Source organism: Schistocerca serialis, chromosome 11 (genome assembly GCF_023864345.2).
Source record: "Schistocerca serialis cubense isolate TAMUIC-IGC-003099 chromosome 11, iqSchSeri2.2, whole genome shotgun sequence".
NCBI classification, from domain to species: Eukaryota; Metazoa; Arthropoda; class Insecta; order Orthoptera; family Acrididae; genus Schistocerca; species Schistocerca serialis.
Window position 1 is genome coordinate 7,266,384 of NC_064648.1, and position 25,678 is coordinate 7,292,061.

The window sequence follows — 25,678 nt, forward strand, 5'->3', positions numbered from 1 at the left end:
GTTTTGAACCATACCTGTGACTCTAATTATAGATTCCGATGCTTCACTTCAGGTTTATTGTATACCTCTGACCTTCTTATTGACGATGAAACACAGAAATTGCTTCGGAATTAAATACAAAAGGCACAATGCCGACTTAGGTACAAGAAAACTTACTCTTCTTACTGTCTATGTTTTGAACCAATCATGTGACACTAGTTATAGATTCCGTTGCTTCACTGTAGGTTTACTGTATCCCTCTGACCTTCTTATTGACGATGAAACACAGAAATTGAATCGGAATTAAATACAAAAGGCACAATGCCGACTTACGTACAAGAAAATTGAATCTTCTTACTGTCTATGTTTTGAACAATTCCTGTGACACTAGTTATAGATTCCGATGCTTCACTTCAGGTTTACCGTATCCCTCCGACCTTCTTATTGACGATAAAACACAGAAATTGCATCGGATTAAATACAAAAGGTACAATGCCGACTTAAGTACAAGAAAACTGACTTTCTTACTGTCTATGTTTTGAACCATAGCTGTGACACTAGTTATAGATTCCGATGCTTCACTGTAGGGTTACTGTATCCTTCTGACCTTCTTATTGACGATGAAACACAGAAATTGAATCGGAATTAAATACAAAAGGCACAATGCCGACTTATTTACAAGAAAACTGACTCTTCTTACTATCTATGTTTTGAACAATATCTGTGACACTAGTTATAGATTCCGATGCTTCACTTCAGGTTTACTGTATGCCTCTGACCTTCTTATTGACGATGAAACCCAGATATTGCATCGGAATTAAATAGAAAAGGCACAATGCCGACTTAAGTACATGAAAACTGACTCTTCATACTGTCTATTTTTGAACCATTCCTATGACACTAGTTATAGATTCCGATGATTCACTTCAGGTTTACTGTATCCCTCTGACCTTCTTATTGACGATGAAACACAGAAATTGCATCGAAATTAAATACAAAAGGCACAATGCCGACTTAAGTATAAATAAACTGACTCCTCTTACTGTCTATGTTTTGAACCATACCTGTGACTCTAAATATAGATTCCGATGCTTCACTTCAGGCTTATTGTATACCTCTGACCTGCTTATTGACGATGAAACACAGAAATTGCTTCGGAATTAAATACAAAAGGCACAATGCCGACTTAAGTACAAGAAAACTGACTCTTCTTACTGTCTATGTTTTGAACCACTCCTGTGACACTAGTTATAGATACCGAGGCTTCACTTCAGGTTTACTGTATGCTTCTGACCTTCTTATTGACAATGAAACACAGAAATTGCATCGGAATTAAATACAATAGGCACCATGCCTACTTAAGTACAAGAAAACTGACTCTTCTTACTGTCTATGTTTTCAACAATTCCTGTGACACTAGTTATAGATTCCGATGCTTCACTTCAGGTTTGCCGTATCCCTCCGACCTTCTTATTGACGATAAAACACAGAAATTGCATCGGATTAAATACAAAAAGCACAATGCCGACTTAAGTACAAGAAAACTGACTCTTCTTACTGTCTATGTTTTGAACCATTCCTGTGACACTAGTTATGATTCCGATGCTTCACTTCCGGTTTACTGTATCCCTCTGACCTTCTTATTGACGATGAAACACAGAAATTGCATCGGAATAAAATAAAAAGGCACAATGCCGACTTAAGTACAAGAGAACTGACTTCTCTTACTGTCTATGTTTTGAACCATTCCTGTGACACTAGTTATAGATTCCGATGCTTCACTTCAGGTTTACTGTATCCCTCTGACCTTCTTATTGACGATGAAACACAGAAACTGCATCGGAATTAGATACGAAAGGCACAATGCTGATTTAAAGACAAGAAAACTGACTCTTCTTACTGTCTATGTTTTGAACCATTCATGTGACTCTATTTATAGATTCCGATGCTTCACTTCAGGTTTACTGTATCCCTCTGACCTTCTTATTGACGATGAAATACAGAAATTGCATCGGATGTAAATACAAAAGGCACAATGCCGACTTAAATACAAGAAAACTGACTCTTCTTACTGTCTATGTTTTGAACCATTCCTGTGACACTAGTTATAGATTCCGATGCTTCACTTCAGGTTTACTGTATCCCTCTGACCTTCTCATTGACGATGAAACACAGAAATTGCATCGGAATTAAATAAAAAAAAGCACAATGCCGACTTAAGTACAAGAAAACTCACTCTTCTTACTGTCTATGTTTTGAACCATACCAGTGACACCAGTTATAGATTCCGATGCTTCACTTCAGGTTTACTGTATACCTCTGACCTTCTTATTGACGATGAAACACCGAAATTGCATCGGAATTAAATACAAAAGGCACAATGCCGACTTAAGTACAAAAAAACTGACTCTTCTTACCGTCTATGTTTTGAACCATTCCTGTGACACTAGTTATAGATTCCGATTCTTCACTGCAGGTTTACTGTATCGCCCTGACCTTCTTATTGACGATGAAACACAGAAATTGCATCGGAATTAAATACAAAAGGCACAATGCCGACTTAAGTACAAGAAAAGTGACTCTTCTTACTGTCAATGTTTTTAACAATTCCTGTGACACTAGTTATAGATTCCGATGCTTCACTTCAGGTTTACTGTATCCCTCTGACCTTCTTATTGACGATGAAACACAGAAATTGCATCGGATTAAATACAAAAGGCACAATGCCGACTTAAGTACAAGAAAACTGATCTTCTTACTGTCTATGTTTTGAGCCATTCCTGTGACACTAGTTATAGAATCCGATGCCTCACTTCAGGTTCACTATATCCCTCTGACCTTATTATGGACGATGAAACACAGAAATTGATCCGGAATTAAATACAAAAGGCACAATGCCGACTTAAGTACAAGAAAACTGACTCTTCATACTGTCTATGTTTTGAACCATTCCTATGACACTAGTTATAGATTCCGATGCTTCACTTTAGGTTTACTGTATCCCTCTGACCTTCTTATTGACGATGAAACACAGAAATTGCATCGAAATTAAACAGAAAAGGCACAATGCCGACTTAAGTAGAAGAAAACTGACTCTTCTTACTGTCTATGTTTTGAACCATTCCTGTGACACTAGTTATTGATTCCGATGCTTCACTTCAGGTTTACTGTATCGCTCTGACCTTCTTATTGACGATGAAACACAGAAATTGCATCGGAATTATATACAAAAGGCACAATGCCGACTTAAGTACAAGAAAACTGACTCTTCTTACTGTCTATGTTTTGAACCATACCTGTGACTCTAATTATAGATTCCGATGCTTCACTTCAGGTTTATTGTATACCTCTGACCTTCTTATTGACGATGAAACACAGAAATTGCTTCGGAATTAAATACAAAAGGCACAATGCCGACTTAGGTACAAGAAAACTTACTCTTCTTACTGTCTATGTTTTGAACCAATCATGTGACACTAGTTATAGATTCCGTTGCTTCACTGTAGGTTTACTGTATCCCTCTGACCTTCTTATTGACGATGAAACACAGAAATTGAATCGGAATTAAATACAAAAGGCACAATGCCGACTTACGTACAAGAAAATTGAATCTTCTTACTGTCTATGTTTTGAACAATTCCTGTGACACTAGTTATAGATTCCGATGCTTCACTTCAGGTTTACCGTATCCCTCCGACCTTCTTATTGACGATAAAACACAGAAATTGCATCGGATTAAATACAAAAGGTACAATGCCGACTTAAGTACAAGAAAACTGACTTTCTTACTGTCTATGTTTTGAACCATACCTGTGACACTAGTTATAGATTCCGATGCTTCACTGTAGGGTTACTGTATCCTTCTGACCTTCTTATTGACGATGAAACACAGAAATTGAATCGGAATTAAATACAAAAGGCACAATGCCGACTTATTTACAAGAAAACTGACTCTTCTTACTATCTATGTTTTGAACAATATCTGTGACACTAGTTATAGATTCCGATGCTTCACTTCAGGTTTACTGTATGCCTCTGACCTTCTTATTGACGATGAAACCCAGATATTGCATCGGAATTAAATAGAAAAGGCACAATGCCGACTTAAGTACATGAAAACTGACTCTTCATACTGTCTATTTTTGAACCATTCCTATGACACTAGTTATAGATTCCGATGATTCACTTCAGGTTTACTGTATCCCTCTGACCTTCTTATTGACGATGAAACACAGAAATTGCATCGAAATTAAATACAAAAGGCACAATGCCGACTTAAGTATAAGTAAACTGACTCCTCTTACTGTCTATGTTTTGAACCATACCTGTGACTCTAAATATAGATTCCGATGCTTCACTTCAGGCTTATTGTATACCTCTGACCTGCTTATTGACGATGAAACACAGAAATTGCTTCGGAATTAAATACAAAAGGCACAATGCCGACTTAAGTACAAGAAAACTGACTCTTCTTACTGTCTATGTTTTGAACCACTCCTGTGACACTAGTTATAGATACCGAGGCTTCACTTCAGGTTTACTGTATGCTTCTGACCTTCTTATTGACAATGAAACACAGAAATTGCATCGGAATTAAATACAATAGGCACCATGCCTACTTAAGTACAAGAAAACTGACTCTTCTTACTGTCTATGTTTTCAACAATTCCTGTGACACTAGTTATAGATTCCGATGCTTCACTTCAGGTTTGCCGTATCCCTCCGACCTTCTTATTGACGATAAAACACAGAAATTGCATCGGATTAAATACAAAAAGCACAATGCCGACTTAAGTACAAGAAAACTGACTCTTCTTACTGTCTATGTTTTGAACCATTCCTGTGACACTAGTTATGATTCCGATGCTTCACTTCCGGTTTACTGTATCCCTCTGACCTTCTTATTGACGATGAAACACAGAAATTGCATCGGAATAAAATAAAAAGGCACAATGCCGACTTAAGTACAAGAGAACTGACTTCTCTTACTGTCTATGTTTTGAACCATTCCTGTGACACTAGTTATAGATTCCGATGCTTCACTTCAGGTTTACTGTATCCCTCTGACCTTCTTATTGACGATGAAACACAGAAACTGCATCGGAATTAGATACGAAAGGCACAATGCTGATTTAAAGACAAGAAAACTGACTCTTCTTACTGTCTATGTTTTGAACCATTCATGTGACTCTATTTATAGATTCCGATGCTTCACTTCAGGTTTACTGTATCCCTCTGACCTTCTTATTGACGATGAAATACAGAAATTGCATCGGATGTAAATACAAAAGGCACAATGCCGACTTAAATACAAGAAAACTGACTCTTCTTACTGTCTATGTTTTGAACCATTCCTGTGACACTAGTTATAGATTCCGATGCTTCACTTCAGGTTTACTGTATCCCTCTGACCTTCTCATTGACGATGAAACACAGAAATTGCATCGGAATTAAATAAAAAAAAGCACAATGCCGACTTAAGTACAAGAAAACTCACTCTTCTTACTGTCTATGTTTTGAACCATACCAGTGACACCAGTTATAGATTCCGATGCTTCACTTCAGGTTTACTGTATACCTCTGACCTTCTTATTGACGATGAAACACCGAAATTGCATCGGAATTAAATACAAAAGGCACAATGCCGACTTAAGTACAAAAAAACTGACTCTTCTTACCGTCTATGTTTTGAACCATTCCTGTGACACTAGTTATAGATTCCGATTCTTCACTGCAGGTTTACTGTATCGCCCTGACCTTCTTATTGACGATGAAACACAGAAATTGCATCGGAATTAAATACAAAAGGCACAATGCCGACTTAAGTACAAGAAAAGTGACTCTTCTTACTGTCAATGTTTTTAACAATTCCTGTGACACTAGTTATAGATTCCGATGCTTCACTTCAGGTTTACTGTATGCCTCTGACCTTCTTATTGACGATGAAACACAGAAATTGCATCGGAATTAAATACAAAAGGCACAATGCCGACTTAAGTACAAGAAAACTCACTCTTCATACTGTCTATGTTTTGAACCATTCCTATGACACTAGTTATAGATTCCGATGCTTCACTTCAGGTTTACTGTATCCCTCTGACCTTCTTATTGACGATGACACACAGAAATTGCATCGAAATTAAATAGAAAAGGCACAATGCCGACTTAAGTAGAAGAAAACTGATTCCTTTTACCGTCTATGTTTTTAACCATTCCTGTGACACTAGTTATAGATTCCGATACTTCACTTCAGGATTACTGTATCCCTCTGACCTTCTTATTGACGATGAAACACAGAAATTGCATCGGAATTAAATGCAAAAGGCACAATGCCGACTTAAGTACAATAAGACTGGCTCTTCTTACTGTCTGTGTTTTGAACCCTTCCTGTGACACAAGTTATAGATTCCGATGCTTCATTTCAGGTTTACTGTATCCCTCTGACCTTCTTATTGACGATAAAACACAGAAATCGCATCGGAATTAAATACAAAAGGCACAATGCCGATTAAGTACATGAAAACTGATTCTTCTTACTGTCTATGTTTTGAACCATTTCTGTGACACTAGTTATAGATTCCGATGCTTCACTTCAGGTTTACTGTATCCCTCTGACCTTCTTATTGACGATGAAATACAGATATTGCATCGGAATTAATTACAAATGCATAATGCCGACTTAAGTACAAGAAAACTGACACTTCTTACTGTCTATGTTTTAGAACCATTCCTGTGACACTAGTTATAGATTCCGACGCTTCACTTCAGGTTTACTGTATATCTCTGACCTTCTTATTGACGATGAAACACAGAAATTGCATCGGAATTAAATACAAAAGGCACCATGCCGACTCAAGTACAAGAAGACTGGCTCATCTTACTGTCTATGATTTGAAACTTTCCTGTGAGACCGGTTTTAGATTCCGATGCTTCACTTCAAGTTTACTGTATCCCTCTGAGCCTCTTATTGACGATGAAACACAGAAATTATATCGGAATTAAATACAAAAGGCGCAATGCCGACTTAAGTACAAGAAAACTGACTCTTCTTACTGTCTATGTTTTGAACCATTCCTGTGACACTAGTTATGATTCCGATGCTTCACTTCCGGTTTATTGTATCCCTCTGACCTTCTTATTGACGATCATACACAGAAATTGCATCGGAATAAAATAAAAAGGCACAATGCCGACTTAAGTACAAGAGAACTAACTTCTCTTGCTGTCTATGTTTTGAACCATTCCTGTGACACCAGTTATAGATTCCGATGCTTCACTTCAGGTTTACTGTATCCCTCTAACCTTCGTATTGACGATGAAACACAGAAATTGCATCGGAATTAAATACAAAAGGCACAATGCCGACTTAAGTACAAGAAACCTGACTCTTCTTACTGTCTATGTTTTGAACCATTCCTGTGACACTAGTTATGATTCCGATGCTTCACTTCCGGTTTACTGTATCCCTCTGACCTTCTTATTGACGATGAAACACAGAAATTGCAACGGAATAAAATAAAAAGGCACAATGCCGACTTAAGTACAAGAGAACTGACTTCTCTTACTGTCTATGCTTTGAACCATTCCTGTGACACTAGTTATAGATTCCGATGCTTCACTTCAGGTTTACTGTATCCCTCTGACCTTCTTATTGACGATGAAACACAGAAACTGCATCGGAATTAGATACAAAAGGCACAATGCTGAATTATAGACAAGAAAACTGACTCTTCTTACTGTCTATGTTTTGAACCATTCATGTGACTCTAATTATAGATTCCGATGCTTCACTTCAGGTATACTGTATCCCTCTGACCTTCTTATTGACGATGAAATACAGAAATTGCATCGGAATTAAATACAAAAGGCACAATGCCGACTTAATTACAAGAAAACTGAATCTTCTTACTGTCAATGTTTTGAACCATTCCTGTGACACTAGTTATAGATTCCGATGCTTTACTTCAGGTTTACTGTATCCCTCTGACCTTCTCATTGACGATGAAACACAGAAACTGCATCGAAATTAAAAAAGCTCAATGCCGACTTAAGTACAAGAAAACTCACTCTCTTACTGTCTATGTTTTGAAACATACCAGTGACACCAGTTATAGATTCCGATGCTTCACTTCAGGTTTACTGTATACCTCTGACCTTCCTATTGACGATGAAACACCGAAATTGCATCGGAATTAAATACAAAAGGCACAATGCCAACTTAAGTACAAAAAAACTGACTCTTCTTACCGTCTATGTTTTGAACCATTCATGTGACACTAGTTATAGATTCCGATGCTTCACTTCAGGTTTACTGTATGCCTCTGACCTTCTTATTGACGATGAAACACAGAAATTGCATCGGAATTAAATACAAAAGGCACAATGCCAACTTAAGTACAAGAAAACTGACTCTTCATACTGTCTATGTTTTGAACCATTCCAATGACACTAGTTATAGATTCCGATGCTTCACTTCAGGTTTTCTGTATCCCTCTGACCTTCTTATTGACGATGAAACACAGAAATTGCATCGAAATTAAATAGAAAAGGCACAATGCCGACTTAAGTAGAAGAAAACTGACTCTTCTTACTGTCTATGTTTTGAACCATACCTATGCCTCTAATTATAGATTCCGATGCTTCACTTCAGGTCTACTCTATACCTCTGACCTTCTTATTGACGATGGAACACAGATATTGAGTGGGAATTAAATACAAAATGCACAATGCCGACTTAAGTACAAGAAAACTGACTCTTCTTACTGTCTATGTTTTGAACCATACCTGTGACTCTAATTATAGATTCTGATGCTTCACTTCAGGTTTACTGTATACCTCTGACCTTCTTATTGACGATGAAACACAGATATTGAATGGGAATTAAATACAAAAGGCACAATGCCGACTTAAGTGCAAGAAAACTGACTCTTCATACTGTCTATGTTTTGAACCATTCCTGTGACACTAATTATAGATTCCGATGCTTCACTTCGGGTTTAATGTATACCTCTGACCTTCTTATTGACGACGAAACACAGAAATTGCATCGGAATTAAACACAAAAGGCACAATGCCGACTTAAATACAAGAAAACTGACTCTTCTTACTGTCTATGTTTTGAACCATTCATGTGACACTAGTTATAGATTCCGATGCTTCACTGTAGGTTTACTGTATCCCTCTGACCTTCTTATTGACGATGAAACACAGAAATTGAATCGGAATTAAATACAAAAGGCGCAATGCCGACTTAAGTACAATAAGACTGGCTCTGCTTTGCTGTGCTTTGAACCCTTCCTGTGACACAAGTTATAGATTCCGATGCTTCACTTCAGGGTTACTGTATCCCTCTGACCCTCTTATTGACGATGAAACACAGTAATTGCATCGGAATTAAATACAAAAGGCACAATGCCGACTTAAGTACAAGAAAACTGACTCTTCTTACTGTCTATGTTTTGAACCATTCCTGTGACACTAGTTATGATTCCGATGCTTCACTTCCGGTTTATTGTATCCCTCTGAACTTCTTATTGACGATGAAACACAGAAATTGCATCGGAATAAAATAAAAAGGCACAATGCCGACTTAAGTACAAGAGAACTGACTTCTCTTACTGTCTATGTTTTGAACCATTCCTGTGACACTAGTTATGGATTCCGATGCTTCACTTCAGGTTTACTGTATCCATCTGACCTTCTTATTGACGATGAAACACAGAAACTGCATCGGAATTAAATACAAAAGGCACCATGCCGACTCAAGTACAAGAAGACTGGCTCATCTTACTGTCTATGATTTGAAACTTTCCTGTGAGACCGGTTTTAGATTCCGATGCTTCACTTCAAGTTTACTGTATCCCTCTGTCCCTCTTATTGACGATGAAACACAGTTATTGCATCGGAATTAAAAACAAAAGGCACAATGCCGACTTAATTACAAGAAAACTGACTCTTCTTAGTGTGTATGTTTTGAACCATTCCTGTGACACTAGTTATAGATTCCGATGCTTCACTTCAGGTTTACTGTATCCCTTTGACCTTCTTATTGACGATGAAACACAGAAATTGCATCGGAATTAAATACAAAAAAAAAATGCCGGCTTAAGTACAAGAAAACTCACTCTTCTTACTGTCTATGCTTTGAACCATACCAGTGACACCAGTTATAGATTCCGATGCTTCACTTCAGGTTTACTGTATACCTCTGAGCTTCTTATTGACGATGAAACACCGAAATTGCATCGGAATTAAATACAAAAGGCACAATGCCGACTTAAGTAAAAAAAAACTGACTCTTCTTACCGTCTATGTTTTGAACCATTCATGTGACACTAGTTATAGATTCCGATTCTTCACTGCAGGTTTACTGTATCCCTCTGACCTTCTTATTGACGATGAAACACAGAAATTGCATCGGAATTAAATACAAAAGGCACAATGCCGACTTAAGTACAAGAAAACTGACTCTTCTTACTGTCAATGTTTTGAACAATTCCTGTGACACTAGTTATAGATTCCGATGCTTCACTTCAGGTTTACTGTATCCCTCGGACCTTCTCATTGACGATGAAACACAGAAATTGCATCGCAATTAAATACAAAAATGCTCAATGCCGACTTAAGTACAAGAAAACTCACTCTTCTTACTGTCTATGCTTTGAACCATACCAGTGACACCAGTTATAGATTCCGATGCTTCACTTCAGGTTTACTGTATACCTCTGACCTTCCTATTGACGATGAAACACCGAAATTACATCGGAATTAAATACAAAAGGCACAATGCCAACTTAAGTACAAAAAAACTGACTCTTCTTACCGTCTATGTTTTGAACCATTCATGTGACACTAGTTATAGATTCCGATGCTTCACTTCAGGTTTACTGTATGCCTCTGACCTTCTTATTGACGATGAAACACAGAAATTGCATCGGAATTAAATACAAAAGGTACAATGCCGACTTAAGTACAAGAAAACTGACTCTTCATACTGTCTACGTTTTGAACCATTCCTATGACACTAGTTATAGATTCCGATGCTTCACTTCAGGTTTACTGTATCCCTCTGACCTTCTTATTGACGATGAAACACAGAAATTGCATCGAAATTAAATAGAAAAGGCACAATGCCGACTTAAGTAGAAGAAAACTGACTCTTCTTACTGTCTATGTTTTGAACCACTCCTGTGACACTAGTTATAGATTCCGATGCTTCTCTTCAGGTTTACTGTATCCCTCTGACCTTCTTATTGGCGATGAAACACAGAAATTGCATCGGAATTAAATACAAAAGGCACAATGCCGACTTAAGTACAAGAAAACTGACTCTTCTTACTGTCTATGTTTTGAACCATACCTATGACTCTAATTATAGATTCCGATGCTTCACTTCAGGTATACTCTATACCTCTGACCTTCTTATTGACGATGAAACACAGATATTGAATGGGAATTAAATACAAAATGCACAATGCCGGCTTAAGTACAAGAAAACTGACTCTTCTTACTGTCTATGTCTTGAACCATACCTGTGACTCTAATTATAGATTCCGATGCTTCACTTCAGGTTTACTGTATACCTCTGACCTTCTTATTGACGATGAAACACAGATATTGAATGGGAATTAAATACAAAAGGCACAATGCCGACTTAAGTACAAGAAAACTGACTCTTAATATTGTCTATGTTTTGAACCATTCCTGTGACACCAATTATAGATTCCGATGCTTCACTTCAGGTTTAATGTATACCTCTGACCTTCTTATTGACGATGAAACACAGAAATTGCATCGGAATTAAATACAAAAGGCACAAGGCCGACTTAAATACAAGAAAACTGACTCTTCTTACTGTCTATGTTTTGAACCATTCATGTGACACTAGTTATAGATTCCGATGCTTCACTGTAGGTTTACTGTATCCCTCTGACCTTCTTATTGACGATGAAACACAGAAATTGAATCGGAATTAAATACAAAAGGCACAATGCCGACTTAAGTAGAATAAGACTGGCTCTTCTTACTGTCTGTGTTTTGAACCCTTCCTGTGACACAAGTTATAGATTCCGATGCTTCATTTCAGGTTTACTGTATCCCTCTGACCTTCTTATTGACGATGAAACACAGAAATTGCATCGGAATTAAATACAAAAGGCACAATGCCGATTAAGTACATGAAAACTGATTCTTCTTACTGTCTATGTTTTGAACCATTTCTGTGACACTAGTTATAGATTCCGATGCTTCACTTCAGGTTTACTGTATCCCTCTGACCTTCTTATTGACGATAAAATACAGATATTGCATCGGAATTAATTACAAATACACAATGCCGACTTAAGTACAAGAAAACTGACTCTTCTTACTGACTATGTTTTGAACCATTCATGTGACACTAGTTATAGATTCCGATGCTTCACTTCAGGTTTACTGTATACCTCTGACCTTCTTATTGACGATGAAACACAGAAATTGCATCGGAATTAAATACAAAAGGCACCATGCCGACTCAAGTACAAGAAGACTGGCTCATCTTACTGTCTATGATTTGAAACTTTCCTGTGAGACCGGTTTTAGATTCCGATGCTTCACTTCAAGTTTACTGTATCCCTCTGACCCTCTTATTGACGATGAAACACAGTTATTGCATCGGAATTAAATACAAAAGGCACAATGCCGACTTAAGTACAACAAAAATGACTCTTCTTACTGTCTATGTTTTGAACCATTCCTGTGACACTAGTTATGATTCCGATGCTTCACTTCCGGTTTATTGTATCCCTCTGACCTTCTTATTGACGATGAAACACAGAAATTGCATCGGAATAAAATAAAAAGGCACAATGCCGACTTAAGTACAAGAGAACTGACTTCTCTTCCTGTCTATGTTTTGAACCATTCCTGTGACACTAGTTATAGATTCCGATGCTTCACTTCAGGTTTACTGTATCCATCTGACCTTCTTATTGACGATGAAACACAGAAACTGCATCGGAATTAGATACAAAAGGCACAATGCTGATTTAAATACAAGAAAACTGACTCTTCTTACTGTCTATGTTTTGAACCATTCATGTGACTCTAATTATAGATTCCGATGCTTCACTCCAGGTTTACTGTATCCCTCTGACCTTCTTATTGACGATGAAATACAGAAATTGGATCGGAATTAAGTACAAAAGGCACAATGCCGACTTAATTACAAGAAAACTGACTCTTCTTAATGTCTATGTTTTGAACCATTCCTGTGACACTAGTTATAGATTCCGATGCTTCACTTCAGGTTTACTGTATCCCTCTGACCTTCTTATTGACGATGAAACACAGAAATTGCATCGGAATTAAATACAAAAAAGCACAATGCCGGCTTAAGTACAAGAAAACTCACTCTTCTTACTGTCTATGTTTTGAACCATACCAGTGACACCAGTTATAGATTCCGATGCTTGACTTCAGGTTTACTGTATACCTCTGACCTTCTTATTGACGATGAAACACCGAAATTGCATCGGAATTAAATACAAAAGGCACAATGCCGACTTAAGTAAAAAAAAACTGACTCTTCTTACCGTCTATGTTTTGAACCATTCATGTGACACTAGTTATAGATTCCGATTCTTCACTGCAGGTTTACTGTATCCCTCTGACCTTCTTATTGACGATGAAACACAGAAATTGCATCGGAATTAAATACAAAAGGCACAATGCCGACTTAAGTACAAGAAAACTGACTCTCCTTACTGTCAATGTTTTGAACAATTCCTGTGACACTAGTTATAGATTCCGATGCTTCACTTCAGGTTTACTGTATGCCTCTGACCTTCTTATTGACGATGAAACACAGAAATTGCATCGTAATTAAATACAAAAGGCACAAGGCCGACTTAAGTACAAAAAAACTGACTCTTCATACTGTCTATGTTTTGAACCATTCCTATGACTCTAGTTATAGATTCCGATGCTTCACTTCAGGTTTACTGTATCCCACTGACCTTCTTATTGACGATGAAACACAGAAATTGCATCGAAACTAAATAGAAAAGGCACAATGCCGACTTAAGTAGAAGAAAACTGACTCTTCTTACTGTCTATGTTTTGAACCATTCCTGTGACACTAGTTATAGATTCCGATGCTTCACTTCAGGTTTACTGTATCCTTCTGACCTTCTTATTGACGATGAAACACAGAAATTGCATCGGAATTAAATACAAAAGGCACAATGCCGACTTAAGTACAAGAAAACTGACTCTTCTTACTGTCTATCTTTTGAACAATTCCTGCGACACTAGTTATAGATTCCGATGCTTCACTTCAGGTTTACCGTATCCCTCCGACCTTCTTATTGACGATAAAACACAGAAATTGCATCGGATTAAATACAAAAGGCACAATGCCGACTTAAGTACAAGAAAACTGATCTTCTTACTGTCTATGTTTTGAAGCATTCCTGTGACACTTGTTATAGAATCCGATGCTTCACTTCAGGTTCACTATATCCCTCTGACCTTCTTATTGACGATGATTCACTGAAATTGCATCGGAATTAAATACAAAAGGCACAATGCCGACTTAAGTACAGGAAAACTGACTCTTCATACTGTCTATGTTTTGAACCATTCATGTGACACTAGTTATAGATTCCGATGCTTCACTGTAGGTTTACTGTATCCCTCTGACCTTCTTATTGACGATGAAACACAGAAATTGAATCGGAATTAAATACAAAAGGCACAATGCCGACTTAAGTTCAATAAGACTGGCTCTTCTTACTGTCTGTGTTTTGAACCCTTCCTGTGACACAAGTTATAGATTACGATGCTTCATTTCAGGTTTACTGTATCCCTCTGACCTTCTTATTGACGATGAAACACAGAAATTGCATCGGAATTAAATACAAAAGGCACAATGCCGATTAAGTACATGAAAACTGATTCTTCTTACTGTCTATGTTTTGAATCATTTCTGTGACACTAGTTATAGATTCCTATGCTTCACTTCAGGTTTACTGTATCCCTCTGACCTTATTGACGATGAAATACAGATATTGCATCGGAATTAATTACAAATGCACAATGCCGACTAAAGTACAAGAAAACTGACTCTTCTTACTGTCTATGTTTGAACCATTCATGTGACACTAGTTATAGATTCCGATGCTTCACTTCAGGTTTACTGTATACCTCTGACCTTCTTATTGACGATGAAACACAGAAATTGCATCGGAATTAAATACAAAAGGCACCATGCCGACTCAAGTACAAGAAGACTGGCTCATCTTACTGTCTATGATTTGAAACTTTCCTGTGAGACCGGTTTTAGATTCCGGTGCCTCACTTCAAGTTTACTGTATCCCTCTGACCCTCTTATTGACGACGAAACACAGAAATTGAATCGGAATTAAATACAAAAGGCACAATGCCGACTTAAGTACAAGAAAACTGACTCTTCTTACTGTCTATGTTTTGAACCATTCCTGTGACACTAGTTATGATTCCGATGCTTCACTTCCGGTTTATTGTATCCCTCTGACCTTCTTATTGACGATGAAACACAGAAATTGCATCGGAATAAAATAAAAAGGCACAATGCCGACTTAAGTACAAGAGAACTGACTTCTCTTACTGCCTATGTTTTGAACCATTCCTGTGACACTAGTTATAGATTTCGATGCTTCACTTCAGGTTTACTGTATGCTTCTGACCTTCTTATTGACGATGAAACACAGAAATTGCATCGTAATTAAATACAACAGGCACCATGCCGACTTAAGTACGAGAAAACTAACTCTTCTTACTGTCTATGTTTTGAACCATTCCTATGACACTAATTATAGATTCCGATGCTTCACTTCAGGTTTAATGTATACCTCTGCCCTTCTTATTAACGATGAAACACAGAAATTGCATCGGAATTAAATACAAAAGGCACAATGCCGACTTAAGTACAAGAGATCTGACTTCTCTTACTGTCTATGTTTTGAACCATTCCTGTGACACTAGTTATAGATTCCGATGCTTCACTTCAGGTTTACTGTATCCATCTGACGTTCTTATTGACGATGAAACACAGAAACTGCATCGGAATTAGATACAAAAGGCACAATGCTGATTTAAATACAAGAAAACTGACTCTTCTTACTGTCTATGCTTTGAACCATTCATGTGACTCTAATTATAGATTCCGATGCTTCACTTCAGGTTTACTGTATCCCTCTGACCTTCTTATTGACGATGAAATACAGAAATTGCATCGGAATTAAATACAAAAGGCACAATGCCGACTTAATTACAAGAAAACTGACTCTTCTTACTGTGTATGTTTTGAACCATTCCTGTGACACTAGTTATAGATTCCGATGCTTCACTTCAGGTTTACTGTATCCCTTTGACCTTCTTATTGACGATGAAACACAGAAATTGCATCGGAATTAATTACAAAAAAGCACAATGCTGGCTTAAGTACAAGAAAACTCACTCTTCTTACTGTCTATGCTTTGAACCATACCAGTGACACCAGTTATAGATTCCGATGCTTCACTTCAGGTTTACTGTATACCTCTGACCTTCTTATTGACGATGAAACACCGAAATTGCATCGGAATTAAATACAAAAGGCACAGGGCCGACTTAAGTAAAAAAAAACTGACTCTTCTTACCGTCTATGTTTTGAACCATTCATGTGACACTAGTTATAGATTCCGATTCTTCACTGCAGGTTTACTGTATCCCTCTGACCTTCTTATTGACGATGAAACACAGAAATTGCATCGGAATTAAATACAAAAGGCACAATGCCGACTTAAGTACAAGAAAACTGACTCTTCTTACTGTCAATGTTTTGAACAATTCCTGTGACACTAGTTATAGATTCCGATGCTTCACTTCAGGTTTACTGTATGCTTCTGACCTTCTTATTGACGATGAAACACAGAAATTGCATCGTAATTAAATACAACAGGCACCATGCCGACTTAAGTACGAGAAAACTAACTCTTCTTACTGTCTATGTTTTGAACCGTTCCTATGACACTAATTATAGATTCCGATGCTTCACTTCAGGTTTAATGTATACCTCTGACCTTCTTATTAACGATGAAACACAGAAATTGCATCGGAATTAAATACAAAAGGCACAATGCCGACTTAAATACAAGAAAACTGACTCTTCTTACTGTCTATGTTTTGAACCATTCCTGTGACTTTAATTATAGATTCCGATGCATCACTTCAGGTTTAATGTATACCTCTGACCTTCTTATTGACGATGAAACACAGAAATTGCATCGGAATTAAATACAAAGGGCACAATGCCGACTTAAATACAAGAACACTGACTCTTCTTACTGTCTATGTTTTGAACCATTCATGTGACACTAGTTATAGATTCCGATGCTTCACTGTAGGTTTACTGTATCCCTCTGATGTTTTTATTGACGATGAAACACAGAAATTGAATCGGAATTAAATACAAAAGGCACAATGCCGACTTAAGTACAATAAGACTGGCTCTTCTTACTGTCTGTGTTTTGAACCCTTCCTGTGACACAAGTTAGATTCCGATGCTTCATTTCAGGTTTACTGTATCCATCTGACCTTCTTATTGACGATGAAACACAGAAATTGCATCGGAATTAAATACAAAAGGCACAATGCCGATTAAGTACATGAAAACTGATTCTTCTTACTGTCTATGTTTTGAACCATTTCTGTGACACTAGTTATAGATTCCGATGCTTCACTGTAGGTTTACTGTATCCCTCTGATCTTCTTATTGACGATGAAACACAGAAATTGAATCGGAATTAAATACTAAAGGCACAATGCCGACTTAAGTACAATAAGACTGGCTCTTCTCACTGTCTGTGTTTTGAACCCTTCCTGTGACACAAGTTAGATTCCGATGCTTCACTTCAGGTTTACTGTATCCCTATGACCTGCTTATTGACGATGAAACACAGAAACTGCATCGGAATTAGATACAAAAGGCACAATGCTGATTTCAATACAAGAAAAGTGATCTTCTTACTGTCTATGTTTTGAAGCATTCCTGTGACACTAGTTATAGAATCCGATGCTTCACTTCAGGTTCACTATATCCCTCAGACCTTCTTATTGACGATGAGTCACTGAAATTGCATCGGAATTAAATACAAAAGGCACAATGCCGACTTAAGTACAAGAAAACTGACTCTTCTTACTGTCTATGATTTGAACCATTCCTGTGACACTAGTTATAGATTCCGATGCTTCACTTCAGGTTTACTGTATGCCTCTGACCTTCTTATTGACGATGAAACACAGAAATTGCATCGTAATTAAATACAACAGGCACCATGCCGACTTAAGTACGAGAAAACTAACTCTTCTTACTGTCTATGTTTTGAACCATTCCTATGACACTAATTATAGATTCCGATGCTTCACTTCAGGTTTAATGTATACCTCTGACCTTCTTATTAACGATGAAACACAGAAATTGCATCGGAATTAAATACAAAAGGCACAATGCCGACTTAAATACAAGAAAACTGACTCTTCTTACTGTCTATGTTTTGAACCATTCCTGTGACACTAATTATAGATTCCGATGCATCACTTCAGGTTTAATGTATACCTCTGACCTTCTTATTGACGATGAAACACAGAAATTGCATCGGAATTAAATACAAAGGGCACAATGCCGACTTAAATACAAGAACACTGACTCTTCTTACTGTCTATGTTTTGAACCATTCATGTGACACTAGTTATAGATTCCGATGCTTCACTGTAGGTTTACTGTATCCCTCTGATCTTCTTATTGACGATGAAACACAGAAATTGAATCGGAATTAAATACAAAAGGCACAATGCCGACTTAAGTACAATAAGACTGGCTCTTCTTACTGTCTGTGTTTTGAACCCTTCCTGTGACACAAGTTAGATTCCGATGCTTCATTTCAGGTTTACTGTATCCATCTGACCTTCTTATTGACGATGAAACACAGAAATTGCATCGGAATTAAATACAAAAGGCACATTGCCGATTAAGTACATGAAAACTGATTCTTCTTACTGTCTATGTTTTGAACCATTTCTGTGACACTAGTTATAGATTCCGATGCTTCACTTCAGGTTTACTGTATCCCTCTGACCTTCTTATTGACGATGAAATACAGATATTGCATCGGAATTAATTACAAATGCACAATGCCGAATTAAGTACAAGAAAACTGACTCTTCTTACTGTCTATGTTTTGAACCATTCATGTGACACTAGTTATAGATTCCGATGCTTCACTTCAGGTTTACTGTATACCTCTGACCTTCTTATTGACGATGAAACACAGAAATTGCATCGGAATTAATTACAAAAAAGCACAATGCCGGCTTAAGTACAAGAAAACTCACTCTTCTTACTGTCTATGCTTTGAACCATACCAGTGACACCAGTTATAGATTCCGATGCTTCACTTCAGGTTTACTGTATACCTCTGACCTTCTTATTGACGATGAAACACCGAAATTGCATCGGAATTAAATACAAAAGGCACAATGCCGACTTAAGTAAAAAAAAAACTGACTCTTCTTACCGTCTATGTTTTGAACCATTCATGTGACACTAGTTATAGATTCCGATTCTTCACTGCAGGTTTACTGTATCCCTCTGACCTTCTTATTGACGATGAAACACAGAAATTGCATCGGAATTAAATACAAAAGGCACAATGCCGACTTAAGTACAAGAAAACTGACTCTTCTTACTGTCAATGTTTTGAACAATTCCTGTGACACTAGTTATAGATTCCGATGCTTCACTTCAGGTTTACTGTATCCCTCTGACCTTCTCATTGACGATGAAACACAGAAATTGCATCGCAATTAAATACAAAAAAGCTCAATGCCGACTTAAGTACAAGAAAACTCACTCTTCTTACTGTCTATGTTTTGAACCATACCAGTGACACCAGTTATAGATTCCGATGCTTCACTTCAGGTTTACTGTATACCTCTGACCTTCCTATTGACGATGAAACACCGAAATTACATCGGAATTAAATACAAAAGGCACAATGCCAACTTAAGTACAAAAAAACTGACTCTTCTTACCGTCTATGTTTTGAACCATTCATGTGACACTAGTTATAGATTCCGATGCTTCACTTCAGGTTTACTGTATGCCTCTGACCTTCTTATTGACGATGAAACACAGAAATTGCATCGGAATTAAATACAAAAGGCACAATGCCGACTTAAGTACAAGAAAACTGACTCTTCATACTGTCTATGTTTTGAACCATTCCTATGACACTAGTTATAGATTCCGATGCTTCACTTCAGGTTTACTGTATCCCTCTGACCTTCTTATTGACGATGAGACACAGAAATTGCATCGAAATTAAATAGAAAAGGCACAATGCCGACTTAAGTAGAAGAAAACTGACTCTTCTTACTGTCTATGTTTTGAACCATTCCTGTGACACTAGTTATAGATTCCGATGCTTCACTTCAGGTTTACTGTATCCATCTGACCTTCTTATTGACGAGGAAACACAGAAATTGCATCGGAATTAAATACAAAAGGCACAATGAAGACTTAAGTACAAGAAAACTGACTCTTCTTACTGTCTATGGTTTGAACCATACCTATGACTCTAATTATAAATTCCGATGCTTCACTTCAGGTTTACTCTATACCTCTGACCTCCTTATTGACGATGAAACACAGATATTGAATGGGAATTAAATACAAAATGCACAATGCCGACTTAAGTACAAGAAAACTGACTCTTCTTACTGTCTATGTCTTGAACCATACCTGTGACTCTAATTATAGATTCCGATGCTTCACTTCAGGTTTACTGTATACCTCTGACCTTCTTATTGACGATGAAACACAGATATTGAATGGGAATTAAACACAAAAGGCACAATGCTGACTTAAGTACAAGAAAACTCACTCTTAATACTGTCTATGTTTTGAACCATTCCTGTGACACTAATTATAGATTCCGATGCTTCACTTCAGGTTTAATGTATACCTCTGACCTTCTTATTGACGATGAAACACAGAAATTGCATCGGAATTAAATACAAAAGGCACAAGGCCGACTTAAATACAAGAAAACTGACTCTTCTTACTGTCTATGTTTGAACCATTCATGTGACACTAGTTATAGATTCCGATGCTTCACTGTAGGTTACTGTATCCCTCTGACCTTCTTATTGACGATGAAACACAGAAATTGAATCGGAATTAAATACAAAAGGCACAATGCCGACTTAAGTAGAATAAGACTGGCTCTTCTTACTGTCTGTGTTTTGAACCCTTCCTGTGACACAAGTTATAGATTCCGATGCTTCATTTCAGGTTTACTGTATCCCTCTGACCTTCTTATTGACGATGAAACACAGAAATTGCATCGGAATTAAATACAAAGGGCACAATGCCGATTAAGTACATGAAAACTGATTCTTCTTACTGTCTATGTTTTGAACCATTTCTGTGACACTAGTTATAGATTCCGATGCTTCACTTCAGGTTTACTGTATCCCTCTGACCTTCTTATTGACGATGAAATACAGATATTGCATCGGAATTAATTACAAATGCACAATGCCGACTTAAGTACAAGAAAACTGACTCTTCTTACTGTCTATGTTTTGAACCATTCATGTGACACTAGTTATAGATTCCGATGCTTCACTTCAGGTTTACTGTATACCTCTGACCTTCTTATTGACGATGAAACACAGAAATTGCATCGGAATTAAATACAAAAGGCACCATGCCGACTCAAGTACAAGAAGACTGGCTCATCTTACTGTCTATGATTTGAAACTTTCCTGTGAGACCGGTTTTAGATTCCGATGCTTCACTTCAAGTTTACTGTATCCCTCTGACCCTCTTATTGACGATGAAAGACAGTTATTGCATCGGAATTAAATACAAAAGGCACAATGCCGACTTAAGTACAAGAAAACTGACTCTTCTTACTGTGTATGTTTTGAACCATTCCTGTGACACTAGTTATGATTCCGATGCTTCACTTCCGGTTTATTGTATCCCTCTGACCTTCTTATTGACGATGAAACACAGAAATTGCATCGGAATAAAATAAAAAGGCACAATGCCGACTTAAGTACAAGAGAACTGACTTCTCTTACTGTCTATGTTTTGAACCATTCCTGTGACACTAGTTATAGATTCCGATGCTTCACTTCAGGTTTACTGTATCCATCTGACCTTCTTATTGACGATGAAACACAGAAACTGCATCGGAATTAGATACAAAAGGCACAATGCTGATTTAAATACAAGAAAACTGACTCTTCTTACTGTCTATGTTTTGAACCATTCAAGTGACTCTAATTATAGATACAGATGCTTCACTCCAGGTTTACTGTATCCCTCTGACCTTCTTATTGACGATGAAATACAGAAATTGGATCGGAATTAAGTACAAAAGGCACAATGCCGACTTAATTACAAGAAAACTGACTCTTCTTACTGTCTATGTTTTGAACCATTCCTGTGACACAAGTTATAGATTCCGATGCTTCACTTCAGGTTTACTGTATCCCTCTGACCTTCTTATTGACGATGAAACACAGAAATTGCATCGGAATTAAATACAAAAAAGCACAATGCCGGCTTAAGTACAAGAAAACTCACTCTTCTTACTGTCTATGTTTTGAACCATACCAGTGACACCAGTTATAGATTCCGATGCTTGACTTCAGGTTTACTGTATACCTCTGACCTTCTTATTGACGATGAAACACCGAAATTGCATCGGAATTAAATACAAAAGGCACAATGCCGACTTAAGTAAAAAAAAACTGACTCTTCTTACCGTCTATGTTTTGAACCATTCATGTGACACTAGTTATAGATTCCGATTCTTCACTGCAGGTTTACTGTATCCCTCTGACCTTCTTATTGACGATGAAACACAGAAATTGCATCGGAATTAAATACAAAAGGCACAATGCCGAATTAAGTACAAGAAAACTGACTCTTCTTACTGTCTATGTTTTGAACAATTCCTGTGACACTAGTTATAGATTCCGATGCTTCACTTCAGGTTTACTGTATGCCTCTGACCTTCTTATTGACGATGAAACACAGAAATTGCATCGTAATTAAATACAAAAGGCACAAGGCCGACTTAAGTACAAGAAAACTGACTCTTCATACTGTCTATGTTTTGAACCATTCCTATGAGACTAGTTATAGATTCCGATGCTTCACTTCAGGTTTACTGTATCCCACTGACCTTCGTATTGACGATGAAACACAGAAATTGCATCGAAATTAAATAGAGAAGGCACAATGCCGACTTAAGTAGAAGAAAACTGACTCTTCTTACTGTCTATGTTTTGAACCATTCCTGTGACACTAGTTATAGATTCCGATGCTTCACTTCAGGTTTACTGTATCCTTCTGACCTTCTTATTGACGATGAAACACAGAAATTGCATCGGAATTAATTACAAAAGGCACAATGCCGACTTAAGTACAAGAAAACTGACTCTTCTTACTGTCTATGTTTTGAACAATTCCTGCGACACTAGTTATAGATTCCGATGCTTCACTTCAGGTTAACCGTATCCCTCCGACCTTCTTATTGACGATAAAACACAGAAATTGCATCGGATTAAATACAAAAGGCACAATGCCGACTTAAGTACAAGAAAACTGATCTTCTTACTGTCTATGTTTTGAAGCATTCCTGTGACACTAGTTATAGAATCCGATGCTTCACTTCAGGTTCACTATATCCCTCTGACCTTCTTATTGACGATGATTCACTGAAATTGCATCGGAATTAAATACAAAAGGCACAATGCCGACTTAAGTACAGGAAAACTGACTCTTCTTACTGTCTATGTTTTGAACCATTCCTGTGACACTAGTTATAGATTCCGATGCTTGACTTCAGGTTTACTGTATGCTTCTGACCTTCTTATTGACGATGAAACACAGAAATTGCATCGGAATTAAATAAAAAAGGCACCATGCCGACTTAAGTACAAGAAAACTGACTCTTCATACTGTCTATGTTTTGAACCATTCATGTGACACTAGTTATAGATTCCGATGCTTCACTGTAGGTTTACTGTATCCCTCTGACCTTCTTATTGACGATGAAGCACAGAAATTGAATCGGAATTAAATACAAAAGGCACAATGCCGACTTAAGTTCAATAAGACTGGCTCTTCTTACTGTCTGTGTTTTGAACCCTTCCTGTGACACAAGTTATAGATTACGATGCTTCATTTCAGGTTTACTGTATCCCTCTGACCTTCTTATTGACGATGAAACACAGAAATTGCATCGGAATTAAATTCAAAAGGCACAATGACGATTAAGTACATGAAAACTGATTCTTCTTACTGTCTATGTTTTGAATCATTTCTGTGACACTAGTTATAGATTCCTATGCTTCACTTCAGGTTTACTGTATCCCTCTGACCTTATTGACGATGAAATACAGATATTGCATCGGAATTAATTACAAAAGGCACAATGCCGACTTAAATACAAGAAAACTGACTCTTCTTACTGTCTATGTTTTGAACCATTCCTGTGACACTAATTATAGATTCCGATGCATCACTTCAGGTTTAATGTATACCTCTGACCTTCTTATTGACGATGAAACACAGAAATTGCATCGGAATTAAATACAAAAGGCACAATGCCGACTTAAATACAAGAAAACTGACTCTTCTTACTGTCTATGTTTTGAACCATTCATGTGACACTAGTTATAGATTCCGATGCTTCACTGTAGGTTTACTGTATCCCTCTGACCTTCTTATTGACGATGAAACACAGAAATTGCATCGGAATTAAATACAAAAGGCACAATGCCGACTTAAGTACAAGAAAACTGACTCTTCTTACTGTCTATGTTTTGAACCATTCCTGTGACACTAGTTATGATTCCGATGCTTCACTTCCGGTTTACTGTATCCCTCTGACCTTCTTATTGACGATGAAACACAGAAATTGCATCGGAATAAAATAAAAAGGCAAAATGCCGACTTAAGTACAAGAGAACTGACTTCTCTTACTGTCTATGTTTTGAACCATTCCTGTGACACTAGTTATAGATTCCGATGCTTCACTTCAGGTTTACTGTATCCCTATGACCTGCTTATTGACGATGAAACACAGAAACTGCATCGGAATTAGATACAAAAGGCACAATGCTGATTTCAATACAAGAAAAGTGATCTTCTTACTGTCTATGTTTTGAAGCATTCCTGTGACACTAGTTATAGAATCCGATGCTTCACTTCAGGTTCACTATATCCCTCTGACCTTCTTATTGACGATGAGTCACTGAAATTGCATCGGAATTAAATACAAAAGGCACAATGCCGACTTAAGTACAAGAAAACTGACTCTTCTTATTGTCTATGATTTGAACCATTCCTGTGACACTAGTTATAGGTTCCGATGCTTCACTTCAGGTTTACTGTATGCTTCTGACCTTCTTATTGACGATGAAACACAGAAATTGCATCGGAATTAAATACAAAAGGCACAATGCCGACTTAAATACAAGAAAACTGACTCTTCTTACTGTCTATGTTTTGAACCATTCCTGTGACACTAATTATAGATTCCGATGCATCACTTCAGGTTTAATGTATACCTCTGACCTTCTTATTGACGATGAAACACAGAAATTGCATCGGAAT